This window comes from Mycteria americana, chromosome 2 (assembly GCF_035582795.1).
Source record: "Mycteria americana isolate JAX WOST 10 ecotype Jacksonville Zoo and Gardens chromosome 2, USCA_MyAme_1.0, whole genome shotgun sequence".
Taxonomy (NCBI): domain Eukaryota; kingdom Metazoa; phylum Chordata; class Aves; order Ciconiiformes; family Ciconiidae; genus Mycteria; species Mycteria americana.
The window spans coordinates 9,977,141-9,999,357 of record NC_134366.1 but is presented as its reverse complement, the minus strand read 5'-3'; positions in this window follow the sequence as shown (position 1 = coordinate 9,999,357).

The window sequence follows — 22,217 nt, the reverse complement described above, 5'->3', positions numbered from 1 at the left end:
ATCTGGGTTTTATATCTTCTCTAGCCTCATTTTAAATTTAAATGATAACAAATGCAGTCTGACCCCAGATGGAACAGAACATATTTTTGCATCAGATTGGTGTTTTTACTAATACGACTTTGGTAAGCATCTCAAACCCCACAGTCATTTACGCTGAACCCTTACATGCTTTCTAAGAAGAAGATGAGCCATGTGCCGCTGTGGAAATGATGCACAATGCCAACTAGAGGCTGGCATTGCCTTGCAGGGAAGCAGTGCCATGGTCTTCTGGGCACATCTATTCCCACTTTTGTCCCCAGTTCCTCTGTTTCTTTCTGAGTTGGTTTTCGCAAATGATTTGTTTCTTGTGAGTGGTGGCAGGGGGATTTAAATTTATTTTTTTAATGTTTTCTTTTATTTGCAGATGTATCTATTGCATTTACCTGTGCTTTTGAAAACATACTCTATAATCTATGCTCTTCTTTGAATTCCACTGTGACAGGATTTGGACCCAAAAGGTGGGCTATCCTCTTTTCCTTCCCCCACACCCCTTTTTTTAAAAAATAAATAAATCTGTAAAATACTTTATAACAGGCTGGCCCCACAGCTCCGTTGTTTGGAAGAGGTGGTCAAGGAGAGCCTGAGGCTGGAATGGACAAGCCACGCACAGAGGAGAGCAAACCTGACCACTCAGTTCCATGGCAGAAGCCTCCTCTGTTTCTGCGGGCAAAGGGAAATGGCTTGGGGCTTGGGCTTCATGGTGGGAGAGCTAGTGGTCTGAACTGGCAGGGCACTTCTTCTTTCAAATACTGGTTGAATTCGCAAACCTTTTGCTCTGGTATTTAAACCTAGTTCTCACCTGTCAGTAGTCCCTTTCCTGTTTTCAACCAAAGGAAAGACTTGTGCCATGAACAAAGGGGAAAGAGACGCCACATATTAGTAGCCAAGATAAGGTACCAGTATTTAAACAACACCAAATGCTCAGTTCAGACAAAGAGGGATATCTCTGATGAGTCCAGTGCAAATACATGCCCTCACATCAACTGTGGTCATCTACAGCATGCATTTTGGTTCCCTCTTTGACCCCTCATCACCTCTTTATTCAGCCTCCCCCAAGCAGAGCATGATGTCTGAGTCAAGCTTTTGAACTCTCTGCGTGTAAGTAGGTTTCAAAGTAAGCAAACAAGCTTATACATCCCTTGCCTGTGTAGGTGTGTTCACATATTTTTATTTATTAAAAACAAAATAAAAACATCATCTGATACAATTAAAGATGTCTTCCAGAGAGTGGTCTGTGCTGAGAGATGCTTGCACCTGGTATCGTAATTTATAATGTTTAAGAAGCAACTTGACATTAAAAAGAATCAAATGACAATGCAGACAATAAGATCCAAAAGTCCCTCCCAAATTACCAAACAGTAGAGAATTGGATAAGATCGCTCTGGCTATGTTTCTAATATTTTAGAGTAGTGGTTGCCTGCTGTGCTCAAGCCTTTGATCTCATAACTTTGCCAGCTGACAATGAGATAATAAGTGTTAAGGACAACACGGCAAGAATAAAAATCAGTGCATTTTCTAGGAAGCCACTGAGATGTGATGTGATCAGAGAAGCAAAGTGTTCATGAAGGGCAAATTTTGCTCTCAATTGTCTAATGTACATGCAGAGTTCTGAATATGGCCCATTGCAGGAGGATCAGTTCAAAATGTTAATTCAGCAAATAAAGGAAAAAGCAGTTATTCAACATTCTTTTTAATTCCCTGAGCTGATGGGACATTTATTATGCACAGCTCTTGCTGCATCTGTTTGTTAATCACATAATATAGTTAACACTGCCAAAGGAGGACAGAAACTATATAACAAAGCAACTGGAAAACTATCCTCACCCAGAAGGAAAAAGTCTGGAAACCAGAGCTTTCATTTTATATCTATTTTCTGGATTGAGTGAAACAGAAGCTCACCAGGTCTGTAAGACATCATCTCAGAGTCTGGGAAGGACCATGAGGCAAAGCTCTGTGAGCCACTAAGCCTGGAGAAGGCTTGGGGGTGCTGAGCCCTCCAGACCCTGGCGAGACAGTCACAGTTGTGCCCAAAGTGACCATGGAGGTTGAAGACGGGTGTGCACCCATCTCAGCGTCCTTTCTGGAAACACTCAGCAGCCACAGCTGGAACAAATGGGAGCTGGCTTGTAGGAGGCCACAGAGAACAACTGAGTAGTTTGCATCCAGGGAGCCCTTTGCAGCAGCCGGTGGAGCAGGGACAGCCCCAGCCGTGGGGAGGGAAAGCTCCTGTGTGGTTGCCCAGACAGCACGTGCAGTCCCTGCCTGCATCTGTCCTCGGTCCTCGTGTGTAATTCAGGGGAGAATTTTGCTCACAGCCTGCATATAGGTCAGCGGTGCAGAAATGCCAGTGGTCAGGGTCCCCCAGTGCCTCTGCCTGGCTGTGCCTCCATCGCACAGGCTGCCATGCGGATGTGATTGTGGCTCGGCCAAGAGGGGCTCCTGCCTCTTTCCCCTTCAGCTCTAGGTCAAGGCAGGGATCATTTTTCGGAGAAGCCACCTAGTTCATCTGCTGCTCCTTTCCTGGGGCTGTAAGCCTGCCCGGGTACTCCCAAATCCACCAGATTTTTGTAGTGAAAAGAGAGATGGGAATCAGCAAGAGAACAGCTGGTGAAACCAACTCTGCTCTCCTGCTTCGCTGGCTGGTATACTAACTACAGGCAACTGGCTACAATAAACAGATATTACTGGCCTCTTGGCTTGGTCAGTAGAGGAATACATTCTCCTTCTGACTGACCTGCTCAAACACAGAGTCTTCTGTAGGTAGTACTGTATGTATTAAGATGATTTAGAATAGGCTGAAAGGAATTCACATGTACATTTTTAGCAGTATTATAGGAAAACAAACTTTCCTTTTTCTCACACCAAATAAATGCCGATGACACTCAAAGACAATATTCAACAAAGGCAGAATGAGCTCCAAATACCAAAGTCCTAAGACCCCGGTTTGCCATCCCTGTGGGATTTTCCAATAGCGTGTGACCGAAGTTCAGCCTAGAACTTGGCTCTGGACCAAACCCAAGGCCAGCAGAGCCTGAGTTTGTAGTTTTTTAAGAGATCCAATCCTGCCATATGTTTACCAGCGATATCATAATTGTCTGTGCAGTACTCAGTCTGCAATGGATTTTGCAGCAGCTGTCAATAGCACTCATTCATCACGGGCCCAAGATAATTGAAGCGCTCCATCTGCTGCAGGGCCACTATTATCAACAGTGATACTTGTGTCAGTAACTTACTGAAGAAGGGCCTGAACTTGCTCCTAGTGAAAAATCAATGGGAGGATTCCTGTTGGCAGAAGTGGAGGCAGCCCTAACCCTTTCAGTACCGAAACCCTGAGTGGCTGCTCAGCATCCGACTGCACGGCACCCACCCCTGGTCTGCCCCCAGATCGGCACGAGGATGCAAACCCAGGCAAAGCTCTGCTGCGATCACACAGCCTTTGCAAACTAGTCCTGCAAAGCACGCTGGAGAGCAAATCCCCACTGAGGGAAAGGGCAGGCAAAGTAGAAAAATCAGAAATAGGCTGAAGAAAGAGATGATGTCAGCTCACATGGACAAGAGAGGCAGAATTCAAGTTATGCGTTCAGTTTAAAGCCCCTGACTGTATAAACAGTCAGGCATGTTTACGGGAAAGTGCTAAAGGAATTAATCTGTTACTCAGCAACATTAATCAAGACTCCTACCCCATGCAGTTCATAAAGTCCTACATCCATGCATACCTTTATATTCATGTTCACAGTCAGCCCCATTCCATCTTCTGTCTGCTGTACAAAGAGAAGGAAAAAAACGAGGTCTGTGCAATAAAACCAGTTATTGTAATAAAGCATTATTTTTTCTCAGATAAAATAATTGTTTTCTATCATTTGCAGTTGTCTTCTCTCCTATTTTTATCTACTTGTAAAAAAAAAAAAAACTGTCTTTTTCTTCTTGCATTTTTTTCCAAGAAAAGAACAAACTTTTGAAAACCAAGGCAAGTTATGACCTCTTTAACAAAGAGGGGAAAACAGAAGTTGTTGTCCTGCTGTTGCGAGTGCAGATGAGATCAAACTAGAACTTTAAATCAGAACACCCTTGAACTTTCAAGGTCAGGTTCACGTCTAAACTTTACTGCTAAGGCGAGTCAAAGCCTGTGCTCAGATGGATGTGGATAGCTCCCACTGAGTTCAGTCAGCATTCGTTGATTGTAACGGTAATATTTTTGTTGCGTTTGTTTGCTCCAGTGCATATTCTCAAGGATCTGACTTCATTTTCATTCTTTCTTGTTTGTACCCTGTATAAGAAAGGCCACTTGCTTGAATACATTTAGGTGCTCTTTATGCACAGGACGATGTAATATGAGGAAAATGAGAAGTTTAGTGAGGACAGCCATCCTTGCAGTGTCACTTAGATGGCGAAAAACAAAGAAAGAGTGCTGAAGGTTCAAAGAAGATAACACTGCAAGGTCTCAAAATACAAAGCAAACCCATGATTTCACTTTTCATCAGAGGAGTACAGAAAGTAAGGCACTCTTCTGCTGGGCAGTAATTTAGATGGTTTTTGAAATGTTTTGTTGTTTGGTACATCCTAGACCTGCAAGGTTTATTGCAGCAATGGGAATAGCTGGAAAGGGCAGTGCCTGTTTGAATTCCCTGCCAGTGAAGGGACTGAGTGCTCCAGATTATTTTACAGCACCACAAGATGGAGGAAGGTCTTATAAGATCTCTGTGTTGGCGTGACTGGGAAAACCGTAAAGGAAGTTTCCCATGTTGTTGTCTTTGTCTTCTGTGGATGTCTCCTTACTTCCTCCAATACACAAGGAGTGAAGGTAGCTTTTTTTTTAAGCAAAATGGGCAGGGGGAAAGGAGAGAAGAAAAAGCAACAATGAGGAATAGTTTGATGAGTGGCTGAAGTCCAAATAGAGATGACCCCAAGAAACACAGATGTATTCCTTTGCTAAAAGAATAATTTCATACCAGAAGGAAGAGATAACATTTTTTTAATAAACTTTGATTTTTAGAAGAGACGTAAATATTCTGACTAAAAAAGATACCTTTCTTTTCAATATTTAATGACCCTTTATTTTTGTCCATCTACTTTTGGTACATGAAAACAAGCCTCTAACGCAGCAACACACTCTCCAGCTGCAGTGTAACAGATGTGCAAACCATTAGTATCTGCTACCCATTCCAAGTCATTAAATCCGAAACCCTGCAGGAGGAGTCAAAGGTACCATCAGGGGACCTGCGGCAGTTATGGTGTTTCTACTTAGCTGATTTCACTGGAAGGGCCAGAGGTTTACCTTGAGGCATAGAGGGGAGTAAGGAACTCAGAGATGGATTAACTGGGGACAAAATGACTATGAACATGTACAGCTTGAGTCACAAGAACAGTTTCCTGAGCCCTTCACTATGGTGAAGGGGAAATGAATGGTGCCTCACTGACAAGGGAAGGTGTAAAATAGGATCCAATGAACTTAAAAACAGAGTGAAAACAGAGAAGACCCTAGGCTAAAATGCTCCAGTGTTTGAGGAAAAGGGCAGTGCCAGGATTTTGATTCATGAGAGGTCAGCTCCAATAGTGAAGTAAATAGTTCAGGTTGGACAATCCAACAGGGCAGCAAGGGAAACCAATACAGAAAGTGGTTAGTGTCCAGGCAGGGTCTTCATCCACAGGGTGATGGGTGTGAAGGTCCAGGACTTGGGAACCACCCTGTCATTTTCATTCAGTGCTCCTGAAACAACCACCTTATCACAAGCTAACCAGCACTGCAAAGGGACAGTCCAAGGACTGAATGGCCCATGAAGCCAACGAAAGTGCAGGCTGGGGAGTTGAGGTGTCTTCTTCAGAAATCCTCCTGGCCCCTGCCCACTGAGAACACAGACAGCCCTGGTGGGTGCTGGACCTTTGCAGAAACTGACTGGTCAAACAAGAGCAGAAACCTCATGCATCTTCCAGAAAACCAGGCATCTCAGTGTGCCTCAGGCATCCAAATCCCTTTCCCCGTTCAGAAGACATTGCTCCTCCTGGGACAGAATTTCTCGGCCTTAGAACGCCCCAAATTCACAGCATTTTTGTAGACTGCGTGGCATTCCGGCAGCCGGCTGACTTTCTGATGTTGCACGTGGGTGAGCTTTTGCTCACTCTCTTGCCATCTCTCTGCAAGCAGCGGGACCCGGAACGGGGCAAGTGTCACAGGCAATATTCAGAAGCAATTCTGGAAACTTTATTGCTCAGAAGTGGCACTCGGCCAGCAGAGGAGAAAGAGAAGAGCTCATAGTTGTGTGCCTGCACACACTGACAAAACTGCTACTGATGAATCAGAGAGAGAAATCTGGAGAGGTGACCTTGGGAGGTCACAGAAGACTCGTTTTTGCCAACAAATATGAACATTTGCAATCAGACTGTGGCCTGGTGCCAGTCACTGTTTTATGTGCTATCTCATCAAAACATATGAATTTTCAATAGCTGGTTTAGAGGCCTACTTGCTGCAGTATTATATCTCTCCAACTCCTACAGGTTTTGAATTGTACAGATACAAAAGCAGGGTATTGAGGAAAGCTGGCACTTGGATTTGCATTGTTCTCGATGAACATTTTCCTGCATTCTGAAAATTGCCGACTGGTCAAGTGCCGGAAGGTCACTAAGCAACGTGGCAAAACTGATGACAGAAGGGAGGCAAAAAATCTCTGGAAAATGAAACTCCTCCATTGTCCAGCCTGGAAGGTCAAAAACTGCCATTTTCAGATTGCTTGTGCTAACGGAGGCTCACCCACCCTAGGTGTCAGCCCTTCAGAGAGAACTACTGTAAATATCGCCATCTGTGATGTTCCTGGTGAAGGACTCTGCTGATGTAAAGGTTATTACTCATTTATAAACATATGGCTGTTGTAATCATTCAGTCCTCTATTCATAGTGGGATTTGTGTTTTGATGGAGCTCAGTTTCAAAACAAAGATGTTTTTTCGTTACTCAGCACTAAGGGGACAATATCAATTTAATTTATATTAATAAAAACAACAGCAACCCACTGTGGCAAATTCTTAAATCAATAGATGTGATCTGACATTAAAAAAAAATCCCATTGAAAGCAGTCAGTCTGAATGAGCACCACCCAGTGCAGTCTGAAATCAAATCTACAGTGACCGTGAAAAAGATTGTGAACAAGACAGAGGATTCTGCTCTTCATCATTGTCCCAACTAAAAAAATAATAAAAGCTAACAGAAAATGTATGCCTTTTTGGCATTATTTCCATTTTGAAAATCTAGGGAGATAAAATACTGAGGTTTACAGTACTTGAGCTGACAGCATCTTTTTAAGGCTCTGAAAGTGTGTTTTCAAACTATGGATTTTATTGCCTGTGTGTGTGATGTGTGAATATTTGAGCATGTGCGTTTGTGCATATACATGCCTTTCAAATGAGCCCTTTAGATCTAAGATCCCATTTCCTCCATATAGTCAACAAAGACCATAAAGCAATTTCTGTAGGAGCAAGAGTTCACGTAGACGACCTGAAAGCTAAAAATTCCCACCAAACCAGTTCAGACACAATGCATAGCTTACCTGTTGTCTGTCTGCTTCCAGAAGCAAAGGGACCGGTTCATCTGACTTATTGTAAATGTCTAGCTCGGGCTGAGATGAATTGCTTCCTAAACTCCATTGACTTTGTGGAGCGTTTTTATTAGGTCCTTGATTAAGATGACAGTTTTGATGATTGTAGAGCCTGTGTTTGCATGGCGGTACATATTGCATGGCCTAATATTATGCAAACTCTGAAAAAAAAGTATTTTGTTCATTGCTGTATTGAGATATCTTGCAGTAAACCACACCCCCATCCACAAATAAGCATGGCTGGATTCCACATACCAAGACATCTCTCTCCATACTTTTCACCAGCAGATCAAATAAAGTAAGAATTACCAATGCATGATCCTGTCTCCTGAGAAACATTTTTCCTGATAGGAGACTCATCTGCCATATTTTAGATAATGTCTAAAAAACCTTGTCACTGATATTGCCTTGGATTACTCTAACGTAATACCTTAACACCCAGCCTACATTTCGTCATTAATAATATTTATGTAATGCAGCTGCAAGGCTAAGAAGCACGTTACGTCATCTCAGCTGAATGAAGAGCAAGTTGCACTTTCTAGAACACAGCACTGTGATGTTTGCATTACATATGTTGGAATTCAATAATGAAAAAAATAAAAATAATGGAAAGGGCTATGTTGGCTTTGGGATTTTTAAAATTAAGCTTGGGGAATGAAGATGAAGATGCAGTTCAACGTCAGGGTTTTTTTAACTTTTTTGTGTTTAAATCAACTTAAAAATCATTTAGTTTTTTGGAATGCTGAGGTAGTTATTTTTATATGCAGTCTTAGGTTAGGACTAATACTTGAGCCCCTGAGATAAGTGAAAATCCATTGGAATCCATTGGAGAATCCTCATGTCCATGAGAAAGCTTCAAATACGGAGATCTGGATTTTTTTTAATGTGAAAGTGTGCGAATATCCCTGATTTATGGCATCTGAACACCAAACTGCCATGGTCCTTCCTGGAGAGCCGTGGGACAACATTTGCACTACAACAGAACTCCCTGCACTTTCTTGTAGCAGAACTAAACATATCAATGCAGTTAGAAACTTCCATTTTTAACAGAGTGTGTAAGATTTCCAGGATTTGGAATTTTTTTCAATGGTAACAGCTAGTATGTTGAAAAACTTCACCTTTGCATGTTTATGTTTTCCCTCTAATACACATCATTTAGTCTTTGAGCAAATACAGTTTCACCCTTGCTACATGCCTGGCAGAGATATATTAATTATGGCTATTTGAACAGTAAAGAATAGAAGCACAGAGAGAGTAAATGACTTGGCAGAACCAGAAATAGAATCAAGATTTCCTAAAACCCATTCCAGTGCCTCAACCACAAACCCATTCCTGGGAAAAGACCAGGAAGCTTACCATACTTTTTTCCCCCCAATTTATTTCATTAAATCACTGCAAAACGTCTGTAGACATTCTTACTACAGTTTAAATAGTAGCTTAATTCCATTTATCTTGAACCTGTTCCCAATAGGCTTGAGATAAATCAAAACATCTGTGCAATGCAGGTATAAGTTTTATTTTTAAGCCCACTGTTTAACGGTTGATGATTTCTCATAGCCCTGAGACATAGGTCAGAAGAATTCAGATCTGCTTCTCACACTGCAAAATTCAGAGATACTCAGATGTAGGGACTTTTGCTCAATTAATAATTACAAGCAGACCATTTGTTGCAGATCTGCTTCTCTGTGAATTTTAACATTAAACTCTTAGCTACAACCTGTCTCCCCAAAGCCCAGAAAATTGTCTATTGTTTAGAAAAATTGCTTAAACTCATTGTTTAAGAGTTTTTACAAAACAGCTCTAGAGACAGTTTCATCATTCCAAGGCACCGTGACTGGGGAAAATACCTGGAGTACTTCTTTTACTTTTCTCCTGAAAAATTCCATAATAAACACTAGAAGTGAGTTTGCCGAGTCTGTACTTACAGGCGTAATCTCCTATTGACACATGTATAAATTACAAGGGGAGAAGCCCTATCCAGTCACAATGTAAAGCTCTATCAGTGAGATTTCTGGGATTTTTGAGCAGTGTACTCTGTATATGGCAACTGCTGGCTAGTGTTTGCCTATTCTTCACTTGCTTAAAGTCTCTGGTTTTGTCCTGAGGGTCCACATAAGGTCAACTTCCCACCCCCCAACAGTGGCATAGAAAACTGCACTGAAGGTGGAAGAAAATGCCTCTCCTTACTGAGCAGCCAGTGTTGATAAAACAGCTCTCTGTTAGAATAGCTTTAAGGGCAAACAGTGAGGAGGGTTACCCATTCAAACAAAGTTAAGAGTGAGCAAATTCTCTTAAAGATGTACCTATGTCTGAGATCTTTGTTTTGTTTTCAGTTACTTGATAGAAAATAAAGATAAAGCCAAGAGCAGGCTGCACTGAAAAAATCCTCTGTGCTCCTGAAAATGTTTCCTTTGTGTTCAAGAGAGAAACGTAAGAGAAGGCCACTTTAGCCAAACTGGTATTAATATTTTTAAAAAATAAATAACAAACTCTTACAACATTTTCTTTTTTTTTTTTAGCCCTTTTTAACCTTTGCTTTCTTTTTATTTTTCTCGTTATTTCTGGAAAAGAACAAGCATGGGGAATGCACGTGTTTTGCCATGTCTAATTTACTCGCTTTTATGTGCTGAGGGCTTAAGAGAAAGCGATCAAAGGTGAGGCTGTGTGGTTTGTAAATACGAGACTGTGGTTATATCGTGAAATTTGCATATGATTCTGTCACCCGCTTCCGTTTGCTCATCCTCTCCTGGAGCTTCAGATGGCATCTCCACAAGGACTTCCCCAAAAACATTTCCATTAATAAAGTAGGACTGTGGGCTTTTCTTAGGGGTTGTCTGGCTTGGGGATGGGATTTGACTGGCTGGTCTGGTTTCAAATTTAGACGAGGGCCAAACTGGAAATTCAAGATGCCGTTAGGAGAGGACCACAAACGAGGAAGGAGCTGAGCCTGAAATGTGGGGCAGCCCAGAACCACCCTTGCCACACTCACCAGGATCAAATAATGACTCAGAGCTCCCTGAAAGAGATGCAAGTCAGGACCCTGCCCCACACAAAACACACCTCCTCCTGCTTCCAGGGGCGTATCCTTTGAAGTAGGAGTCCTGAAAGACATGCATAGGTTGCCAGGGATGTGGACAATGGCTTCACATGCAGCTCCTGTTTAAAGGGGAGGAAGAGAAACCCCCTGCGTCTCCTCTAGCCTCAGCTTCAGCTGGTTTTATATCTTCTGCTCCTTGGAGGTGGAGGGCTCTTCTCTGCCCACCCATATTATCTCGTCCGTAAGGCCAGTCTCACACCGAAGCTTTGCTTTTCTCCCAGGATGGAGCCTACTCTAAGCTAACTCAACAGGCAAGTGGTGCTCAGCAAGAACCATGCTGTAGACTACTCATCCTGCTATCTGTGGGTCAAATCTTCAAATGCGTGGAAAGGCTTTAGCAAACAGGCTTGTGTGAAGGGTTTTGGGGTGACCTCAGGGCTGGTAGGACAGCATCCTCCCCTGTGCTGTTTCCTGGCAGCCACCCAGCCGTGGGGAGGGAATGGCCCATGCTGCCTTCGCCCAAACGCTGGCAAACCAGGAAAGGGCAAGGCCATAGCCACAGTCTCAGAGACGTGCACTGTGTTGTGTGCCTGGGCTCACTCCAGCCCTGCAGCCCCCCAACGCATTTCCATGGACAGGTCCCGCATCACGTGTTGCTCCCCTTGGATCAAGCTCTCTTCAGTGAAGCCCTTCCACAATGCTACTTCTGCTCTGCTGGCCCAGCTCTCCCATGGCAAAAAAGCACACTGTTGCCTTCCCGGTGTATGTTCCTGATTTAATGGATTGTTATGGGACAGGCCTACTGTTTTGATTCCCTCCTAGGTGGTATTTTCCATGGTGAGGAGCTCAGACCTGTTCAATGAGAGCAGGACCGCATCAGAAAAGGCAGCACAGACAGAGAACTTCACCTTCTCGAGAGCTATGAGCTCATGCGCAGAGATAGAGCACTTAAAATGAATTAGTGTATTCCAACGCAGCAAAAGCTATAAATAGAGTGCTTATAAATAAACCAGTTTTGTCCCTCGCTCAGGCACCAATTCAGCAGCGTCTCCCTCTGTGTCTAACACAGGCGTGTACTTACATCCCACTGATTCCAATGGGGTAAGACACTTGCTTTCAGTTAGGCATGTTTTGCTTAATTTAAGCCATAATGCTAAATCTATCCAGGTACGAAACCTTCTTTCCTGTTAAATCAATACTGCTTAGCAGCCTAACCCCCTCTGTGAATCCAGATCTTACATTTTAGGACAACTGCAATGTTTTATGAATGAGAGGTAGATATTTCTTCTTTCGAAGGCTTCTGTTTGCTGTTCCTAAGTGACTACTCTTCCTTGCATAAGGGAGCTACTATTTGCATAGGACATCTTTCTTATTCCAACACATAAGCAGCCTCCTTATGTTGTGAAAGAAAAAACATCACAACTGTTACAAATCTTCTGAAACAAGGTTTAATTTGAAAGCAAACGCGTGCAGTTATCACATGTAAGCAACTCTAAACAGCCAGCACTATCATATCAAACACATTTTGAGAGACCAAGCCAAAAAACCCTGAACCCTTCAGAGATGTGCATTTCTACATTGGCAAGAAGAACTAGAACATATGGTTCAAACACATCTGCTTGGTCAAACATCCTGAGGACAGTGGTGGCATGCTCAAGGAAGTGGTCAAACGTTTGATATTATCACATGCAAACTTGGATACAGGTTCATGCCACCACTTCACACCAAGTATGCGCAGACTGAAAATAGCCACCAGCCATGATTATGCAGAGATGTTTAAGACACCCAAATCGATCTCTCTGAGCCTATAAGCAGCTTTTTGTATAGCTGAGAAGATGTCCGCAGTGACTCAAGCAGGGATCCTGTTGTAAATGGACAGGGTTTGCACCACAATTTCTGTTCTAACATACCAGCTCTGCTAGCAGTATCTGATCTTGCAGTTTAAGCCTGGCTTGAAAGCTTATACTGACATACAGAAATACCGTAGGTAATAAATTAGCTTAAATACAGCCTTTCTTTACCTGCAAATTGCAAACATGGTTTTGTCTTTGCCATGTTTGCTAGCTCAAGAAATGTCATGTGGATATGTGAGACGCCTCTGAGCGCCTGCCGTCAGGTCACCAGCCTCTCCAGTGAGTCTCACTGCCACTTTAACCATTTTCTCCTTGGCTGATCTTTACATCAGAGTGCAAAGCTTTTTCCTTGCAGAAGTGGTGTGTGTTCCTGCCTACTACCCTGTGTGCGTTTTAGTTTCTTTAAATTTAGCTGCAAGTTCATTTTCTTTGCTTATTTTCACATGCTTTCTGTACATGCACCAAAAATACAGTCATCAGTGTTTTATTTTGTTTTTAAATACAGCAGCTAGTTTCAGAATAAGCTGGCACAAGCAAGTGAAAAATCTACCACATTTACATCAGCTAAGCAGCAGGCCCAGAGGCTGAAGGCAAAGCAATGCCCAATACCAAGATAAGATACTGGGTTTTGAAATGGTCTTTTTTACCCAGCCTTAAAAGCTAGCTCTTCTAATTGAACCATAGCACTGGGAAGAATTTTGTTGCTTTAAAGAATTAATGCCATATATTAAGCTTAATGGTGGGGCTGACTTTACATACTATGAAGTCATGCATTTAAAAAAATTCACTTCCCCTACCGAGATGCCAGAATATGTTGATCTTCAGGTTGCAGAGCAAGACCTTTGCCAGGGCAAGTGAAGCAAATTCTTTATTATTTATTATTTCAGTGTCTTTAAATGACAGAGTTCCTTGTATTTGTTTGTACACAGGGTAGGAATGGTTGCAGGATCACATGGGCTGCCAAATGACCACTGTTGGACTCTTCCACCCTGTCTCTGAAACTTTCTGAGGTTGCCACCAAACCTCCAAACACAAAAGTTTCTGTGGAGCCCTCTTGTCTTCTGTAGGATTTGAAGCAGCCATGAAGTTCAACTGTGCACCCCACCATGCAAAATTAAGAAATTAAGCCCATTTCTTGCAGGTGATGCTGAAGGTATTTCCTGTCTGTTGTTAAAAAGTGGAACAGAAAGCACTTCTGGGTTGTTCACATCTGTGAGTCATTTCAGAGAAATTCCATCTGCAACAATGGCAGAAAGTATTTCACACACTTAGAGTCCATGCTGATGGTGTCCCAGGATCTTGTTCTGCGCTCATGTTCTCTTTAAGAACACACAGTCTTCTCATTTCTCCTCAAAAGGGAAATAATTTCTTTGTGTAACTTTGATTTTTTTTTTTAAGGAAAATGGTAAGAACATTGAAAATAGTAGAACATTTCATTTTGTCTTGGTCAATGCTAAAAAATCTTACACTTTAAAACAAATTTATAGTATCTTCCAGCCATGGTGTCTGGAGATGCTAAAAGAATCTGCCAATGTCACCTGGACCTTAAGAACAAACACATTCATCTTGAAAGAAGACATTAAAATAAAGGGCCGAACTCTACTCCCACAGAAATTTACCCAGCAGAAACATTTCTAAGGCACCGAACAAACCCTGCAGTGGCTGAGTCCTCAAATATTCTGTATTAAGTACTGTCTCTGGAGAGGTGCTTAAAAATTCATAATACGGTGTATCTATTGATGTATTTAACGGAACTCTGGAGTAAGGAAGTAGAACTCTCCACCACTGTCAAGATAACACTGCCAAATTTTCCTTTGGATCTGTACACCTCCAGATGAAAACCTGAGTTCCCTTGGGGCCCAGATATTATAGTTGGAGCTGACAGCTTGGATCTCTATTGTGAGAAATTATTCATGATATTAGCAGTTCTTTCCTCTTAAGGTAAGCATGTGAAATATTACATCTTCACTCAGATTTCCTGCAATAACCTGATACATAACTCAATATTAGGAGACGTTCATCAGCAAGAACAAACGTGTAAGCGTTAGTGCGGCAGTATAATATAACAAAACTCGATACCAGGATGTAGCTGTTGAAGTGAACTTGCAAAGAATAGCAACTATATAGACATTACATCAAGTCGGGAGCCTTTTAGGGAAGGCAGCTAGGTACACGCACTGTGAGGCTTTCTCACTATATATCAAGTCTTTCCTCTGCATGAGAGGAGTTCAGCTTTACAATAGAGCTGTACTCTCTATTGCACTGTGAAAATATTTGCCCTTTTTTATCTGTTACCCTAGTCTAACACTGTCAATAACCGATTTGTTGAATATATGGGAGTAAGCTGTGTGTTGCTATTGAAATGCTCCATCTGAAAACTCTGATATCAAACATGCAAGAAACAAGAGGGAGGTTAAGCCCTGCTTTGGAACAGGGCAAAGCTTTCCATTGAGCTTAGCTCCTTGGTTCATGGTTTTCTGCTTATGTGACTCCCAGTTCAGAATTATACTGTTCAGGAGTAGTGAAGCACAGGGAGAGGAGACATGTAGGGGACGTACACTACACATACCTAAATGAAAGAAAATTTAAGTCATAAGGGAGTCTCAGCTTGAATAAAGTGCAAATTAAATCAACTGGCGTTATTGTCTACATTTGACCAAAACCTGACCATGCCTATAATGCTCTGAATACTGCATTTTTTGTCAACTCCACACTCTTAAATGTTAAATCCTGCTTTCCCCTGAGCAAATACACAAGGGTGCAGTTGATGATTTGATTTCAAAACTTTTGTTTCAGGTTTTGCTGTGTAATCGTCTTGCAGAGAGTGTGCTCTCTGCTCTCTCAGGCCCAAGTTATGCAGACCTTGAAATACAAAGAGCAGTAAAGACTGAGTGCAAACCCTTCTAACTTCAACATCCGAGTGACCCTGTTCTCCTTCTGGAGACTGAGGTTTAAAAGCAAATACTGTCCTGTGGTCTATACAATTTCAAGTAATCATAGGCACATATAATGAGCAGCTGTAAAATCCTAACGAATGGAGCATCTTTTCCCACCCAAAGCTGAACAGTTCTACAGTGTTATTTAATGTATGCTTTTCCAGATATGCTTGATATGAGAGGTATAGTCCATAGTTCGTATCTGGACTGGATAGCTTTATACCACATCTGCTTTTCTAGAATGCAGCAATCCCTGAAGTACCTAAGCAAGTCTAAGGTCTCAAGAGGTCATACACGCAAAAGAGTTTGACCTGAATTAGCCCAAGGCTTCTCAGCACCACCTGTAAAATGAAATATTGCTGGACCAAGGATGAGGGGCAGGAGCACGAGGGAGGCAGGGATGCTTTTGTATGGGAAATAGTGGTAGAGAAGCGGTAGATGCACTAGGGATGGGAGGAGATCTGAGCTTGTTGATCTGCAGTGGTGGAAGGAGTTGGGGCAGTTGTGCCTGCTGCTTCCTGAGGGATCTCCCCCTTTCCCAGCAGAAAAGCTGCTACGGCCCAAGCCCCAGTCCCACCAGCAGCAGCAGCAGCCAGGCTAGCTCTCCAGCACCCTGGCACAAGCAAAGTGGACAGTGGGGCCCTCGCAGTCCTTGGCAGTCCTGATGCAGACAAATAGATGCTTTGCTGACCCCAGATGAATTCACAATACTGCTCTGAAGGGAGTAACATTTTTTCTCTCTTTTTCACAAAATTACAAATGGAAAGATTAAAGAAATTCCTTATGACTTATCTTGTGGCAAGTGGCAAGAATAAAATGTGCACTTCCTGCCTGAAAGCCATGCCTTTACCCATAAGGCCACCCTTGCGTCCCACTGACATAGCTGAAGAATTACATTGAATGAGTCACCAGTAACTATTTATATTTGAGGGCTTAGAGCACATGCTGTTAACTAGAACACAAAAGTTACACTGGCCTGCTGCAAAGAACAACTTGCGGATACCCAGGGAAGGTCTCACTTGCATTTCCAATCCATCCTCCCACACTATCTTTGTCATAGGGCAACAAGTAGCACAGTGGCATTTTTATGTGTTGTTTTTTTCCCCACCCACTCTGATTTCCGCCTCCAATTTGACCTTTTGTTTGCCACAGATGTCCATTGGGAAGCCAACTGGGTCGCCACGTTGCATCAGACCAGCCCCTACCCATTTTGATGGGCAGAAGTTTAGTGGTCTCCAAGACACTTTTCTACTTCAGCTCAAAGATGTAAGGAGGAGAGCTGAAAGGTTTTCGTGGCCCATTTTGTACAAAAAGGTCCCATGGACTTGTGCAACATTATGGTCTACAAAGAATGAATCTGGTAATGTTTCTGTTCTCCATACAACTTACAGTGTAACACAATGTCATTAAGAGGGTTAAAGAAGAACACGAGAAGCTTGTGTGTGTATATGTATTTGCATGGACTAGACCTTTGGGTAGTGTAAACCTGCATAATATTCTGTAATTCCCGTGCACTGGCAATGCAACCCTCTCCTCGTGTGGAATTTACTACGGCCTATGCATATTAGGTTAAAAAGTCCAGATTCAAATGGAAAAATAAATAATTGAGCATTATGTTAAAAGCTGTAATAAGGCTATGATTGATTATTAAGGTACATTTAATAAATGGTGATTCAATTGTTAGAGTCCAACAGGTTTCATGTAACCAAAGCTTACAAACATCTATTACATTTCCTTTTGATGTGCTTATAACCATCTATAATAATTATGTATGTAACACACTCATAAATCTACTGACTCTATATTAAACCTCTCTGAACCCTTCCTAAATGGAATCTTAATACAAAGAATGAAAAAAGTACTCCATTATGGAAATAGATCCAGAAAGCAAGAAACACCTAACGTTAACAATTTCAAGTGCATGTGAGGGATATTTGCCAGTTGTGTGCAACTGTGTTCACAAAACATATTCTAATCAAAACTGAAAAAAAAAAAAAAATTCAAGAAATTTATTCTGAAAACAGTGAGTTGTAGAGCGGCAGATATCTAAATGTTGCCCTATGAACATATATCTCACTGTATATACCTATTAATATATACCTCATATTTGTTCTTTCAAAGAAATGATCTTTCCTAGATCTTTTTTCCTTCAAAACCAATAGCGAAAACATAAACATAAACATGTATTTCTAAACATAAGTCAAGAGTTAGGCCAAATCCTGCTCTTCACTGCAGCCATTTTCCTGAAAGTGAAATTTGAGCACTTTGTAGAAAAAGCACAGTACTATCTTGGAGAGAAGTTTGCATGACAGTAGCCATCCTGCTTTAATAAAGTGCAAGTTTTGTCTCTCCCACATGCAAATTTGTTCCCATAGACTTCAGTGGCCAGAAGCTCTAACACAATTTGAGTGTTTTAAAAAGAAACGAATAGATGGATTAAAGCAAAAGCGAAGCGCTTAGACACTTTTGCATAGGTTTGCATACTGGATTGTCTGCAGGAGCGTTTCACAACCTTTCTTAGTCCCTGACTAAGGAAAAGAAGGAGGCATTCTCATTTTTCAGAGATGCATTTATACTGTGTAATCCTGTCCAAGGATCACCTAAGCTTGATTGTTTAATCATTTCTTTAAAACAATGCAAATGGAAGGCAAAGTTATTTTGATCCACCACCACAGGCTGAAAGGTCTTGGCTGAGATTTCATACCAGACAATAGAAGAAAGACTGCAAAGAGATAACAAGGAAAACATGATTAAATCACAGAAGTGACATAAAATCAATAGAAGCAGGCAAGGATCAATAATTCTTTGCTCTGAGTAAGAGTCAGTAGCGCTTGTACTCATTTTCAGATTTTTCCAAGATTATTTCCTATTTGATTTGTGTAGACAGAGGCTTTCTTTACAATATTGCTCTTTTAGCATTTTTATTAAGATTATTCTTTTGTAGGTATTTGTTGCCTAATTCATTAGCTACATTGGCTTCATTTGTGCTGGCCTATACAGGAGCCTATGACTAATCACAAAATAGCAACATATAGCAATTATTTGAGAAAAGTTGATGTGAATTTATAGTAAAGAGGAATTTTCAGCTTTTCGTACCTGTATAGCAGGTTTCATTTAGTTCTTCATTTAGTGTGTCGGTTCACAGCATTTGTTACTAAAAATCCAGAAGACACTGACAATTCATTAAATCAAGACGGTCTAAAACAGAGTAGCTGAAGCAGAGAGATTCACTGCCATGGAGTCAGAAGGATCTATTGCATTTATGCTGGGCGAAAGAGGAAAAGCACCAGACAAATTGCATTTTGCAAATTGCCTGAGTCATACAAACACATCACAAATAAACATTGAAGCCTATTTCTCAAGCTTTCCTAAAAATGCCTGTTACAAAGCAGCCCAAGCCCATACAATACTCCAGAAGAAACAACAGTACAGATGCAGACCCGTAACACCACGGATTCATCCCATTGGGGATCAAGAAGAGAATATATATGGTCCTAGTCCTGGGTTAACAATTAACACAATGTTAAACCTCAGCCCCTGAGAACTGTTCATGTATCTGATTGCCACTGGGTCTAAGAGTGTAACTGCCCCATATGTTATGCCCTGCACTTTGGGGTCACTGCAAAGTCTTACGGTGGTTGCCCAACATTCACGGACCTCAAGCTGAGGTAGCTCGCCCATTGATGTCAGTTTTCATAGCTATCCTCTGTGGAGCTATCCTACTGTATCAGCAGCTATGAGTGTTCAAAAATCACCAGTCAGGCTACAGAAAACATAAGTCTGGCTTGCAAACCTCAGGAGGTTAAGAAAAAAGTTATTTTTCTTTGCAGTCTGATGCTTGTACTGGTAGGTTTCATTCCAGTTTAGTTTCCCTTTGCATCATCGAAGTTTATTTCTTCCTCATGAAGGAAGGAAAAGACGAAGTTCTTACCTAGATGACTCTCATAGCTGATATTTAAAACACCATCAAACCCCACTGCAGTTGACTTATGTTTCAATATTTTGATCCCAGTGGGGCCAGGATTTCATCCCAAAATGAACTGGTAAAAATCATGACAGGTGGTAACATCAAGCTGCTTTATGTCCTAGGAGGACTTTAGCTCTTACATTTAAAACCTGTGAAGAGCCCCCTCAGTTCATTTTGATGGCTCTCTCCCATCACAGCAGAGTACTTGAAAGCGCTTCACTTCAGTTACAGCAGTATGGAACGGGAATAACACCATGGCAAAAACAGGTCCCCAAAAAGGAGTGTGAGGGGTACAGAGATTTTACATTATATATCTCCAAGTATATCCTACCTGTAATAATCCACTAACTCTTGGTATTCTTTCCCTCAGTGCTTTAATTTTAACTACTTTCAAATACACCTGATAGTTTAACAATAAACTTACTTAAATTGCAATGTAATGGAGATCTTCACAATCTGACCTTGATCCTCTGACCAGGTGAAACAGAAGGTCACTCAAAAAAGCCCACTCTGGATTTTCTGGAGGTGGCAGGAATTTAGAAAGACAGATATTGGAAGGAAAAACAGAAAAGAAAAATCCCCACAGCTCTGCAGATGGGTGTGAGGCCCAACAACTGCTCACCGTTAAGTATAAGGACTAGGAAGCCATAACAGCACAGTCCACGAATGCTCTGGGTAGCGTCTCCCTAAGGAGAGGACAGCAGCCATGGATCCTTCCTGGCTCAACGATCATCAGAAGGGGGGAAAAAGAGAAAATCAGCTGAACTCTTTGGTCATCAAAATGCCCTACCCAGGTGGAGAAAACAACTGGAATAAAGCTGAGGTAGTAGGACTGTCAGCTGTGTGCCAGTGTTGCCTGTTTTAGGCAATAATGATGTCCTCAAGGAAATTCACATTTCTGCACATGCACAAGGAAGTCCTTGAACACTCATCAGTAAATGGTCAATATCCAAGTACACACCAGTTGATCTGAGTGCCTTAGGCACATGAAGTAGGTACCAGAATTATAGAAAGCAGTATGCTGAAAAAATTATCCTCATTTCAAAATATTCACACTCAGTAGGATGTGGTGTGTTATAGACAAGTATATTATTATCAACCCAAGCTAGTGAAAAACATCTTGTTAGATCTTGTAATCATCTCACGACATTTCCTCTCAAGCCCATGTCCAGTGCTAGATATGGTCCAGACAGAGTGTACAGGAGACACCAACAACTGTTAAATTTTGTTCTTTGGAAGCTCTCCAAAAAAGAGCACAAGTTGCCAAGGTACAGAGGAGCTAAGCAGACATTAACTCCATATAACCTTCCCTTTCAAGCCTATTCTTCTAGAGATTAAAAAGGCCTTTGAGGATGGAAAATATAAATTTGCTACAGGGAAGACAATGCAATATCTATATTAGAGTCAGGGATGCACTTTTAAAAGCACCATTTCTTGTCTTTCATTTGCTTACACAGTAAATAAAGTGGAAGAAGTATGTATGCATTTTGGGGGTATATACAACTTCTTCTAGCGGTCTTCTAAAAGCAGAAAGAGAGGAAAAACATGCAGCTCCAGCATACCCACTGTTTGGCCAGGACATTAGTATTTGGCAGGGATATACCAAATTACACCAACCTGTGTGAAAGCCCTATTGCAAGAGAAAATGTAGGAGACTTATGAGATTTAAGCAGTAGACAGCTCATGGAAAATTTCAGCCTCTCTGTGCCTTTCTGGTCTGTTCCCAGATCAGAAATGTCCGTGTGCCCTAGCAATAGCATTTCACAAACTGCGGTAACTGCCAGGGCTAAAACTTTAGCCCTGTAGATGGCAAGGCTAGAATAATGCTGGGCAAATGATATGGGACTGGACAGTGACAGTACTCCTATCAAGACTTAGAGGGTACACCAGCAAAATGTTATGCAAAATTCAAATTCAGCCTGCCTAACTAGCGCTCTCACCTCTAGTCCTCTCTATCGGTGGCAAAAGTCTTTGGTGGCCAACACAGCCATACCCATGAGACACAAGAGAGAAGGAAAAGTGATGGGAACATGATGGGTTTTCTAAAGACTCAGAAAATTCTAAAATAATTCATTTGTGAAGTATGTAACAAACAACATACAGTTATATGATGAGCTGTACTGTAACCCCTTTTCACTGTCAGTGAAACAATTCTTGAACAGTATAGATTCATACAGCCTCATATAAGCCACAGTGGTATGACGATGTAACACATACGTATACCTATACGTATGTATGCAAACACACAGGTTTAAATGGCATCCCTGGACTGTCTGCACCTGCTTGCACTGCTTACACCTTGCAAACTCAACCCAAAATTGTTTATATCTTGGCCAATGTAATCACATAACAACACACTGAGGAGTATTTTGGAGGTAATATTTTTCATGTGTAGACAGTAACATCTCAGGCTAATGCCATACTGGGAAATACTATTAACTGGTAGAAATGGAAATACAGTATTTGGGGAAACTATCTTGGAGACCCCCAAAATGGAAGGAGACTCTTTCATTGTGATACCAAATAAAGTTATTTTCCTCGTCATGAGGACCTAGGGGATTTACGTTACTTCTTCAGCATGGAGCGCTCAGGAGTACCCCAGGTTGTTCTGTTGGTCCACAGTTCTTCGGACGAAACATGAGAAGAAGGTCTCTTTCTCTGGGCTGAGCACACACTGGGCATATAAATAATGAAAACAGAAATGTCCAGCTGTTCTAGAGTGGTAGGGTAGCATACCATAAAATACTCCTCCTGGAAAATCTGCAGAAAATACAGATTTCTAGAAGTTTCCTTTGCCTTGT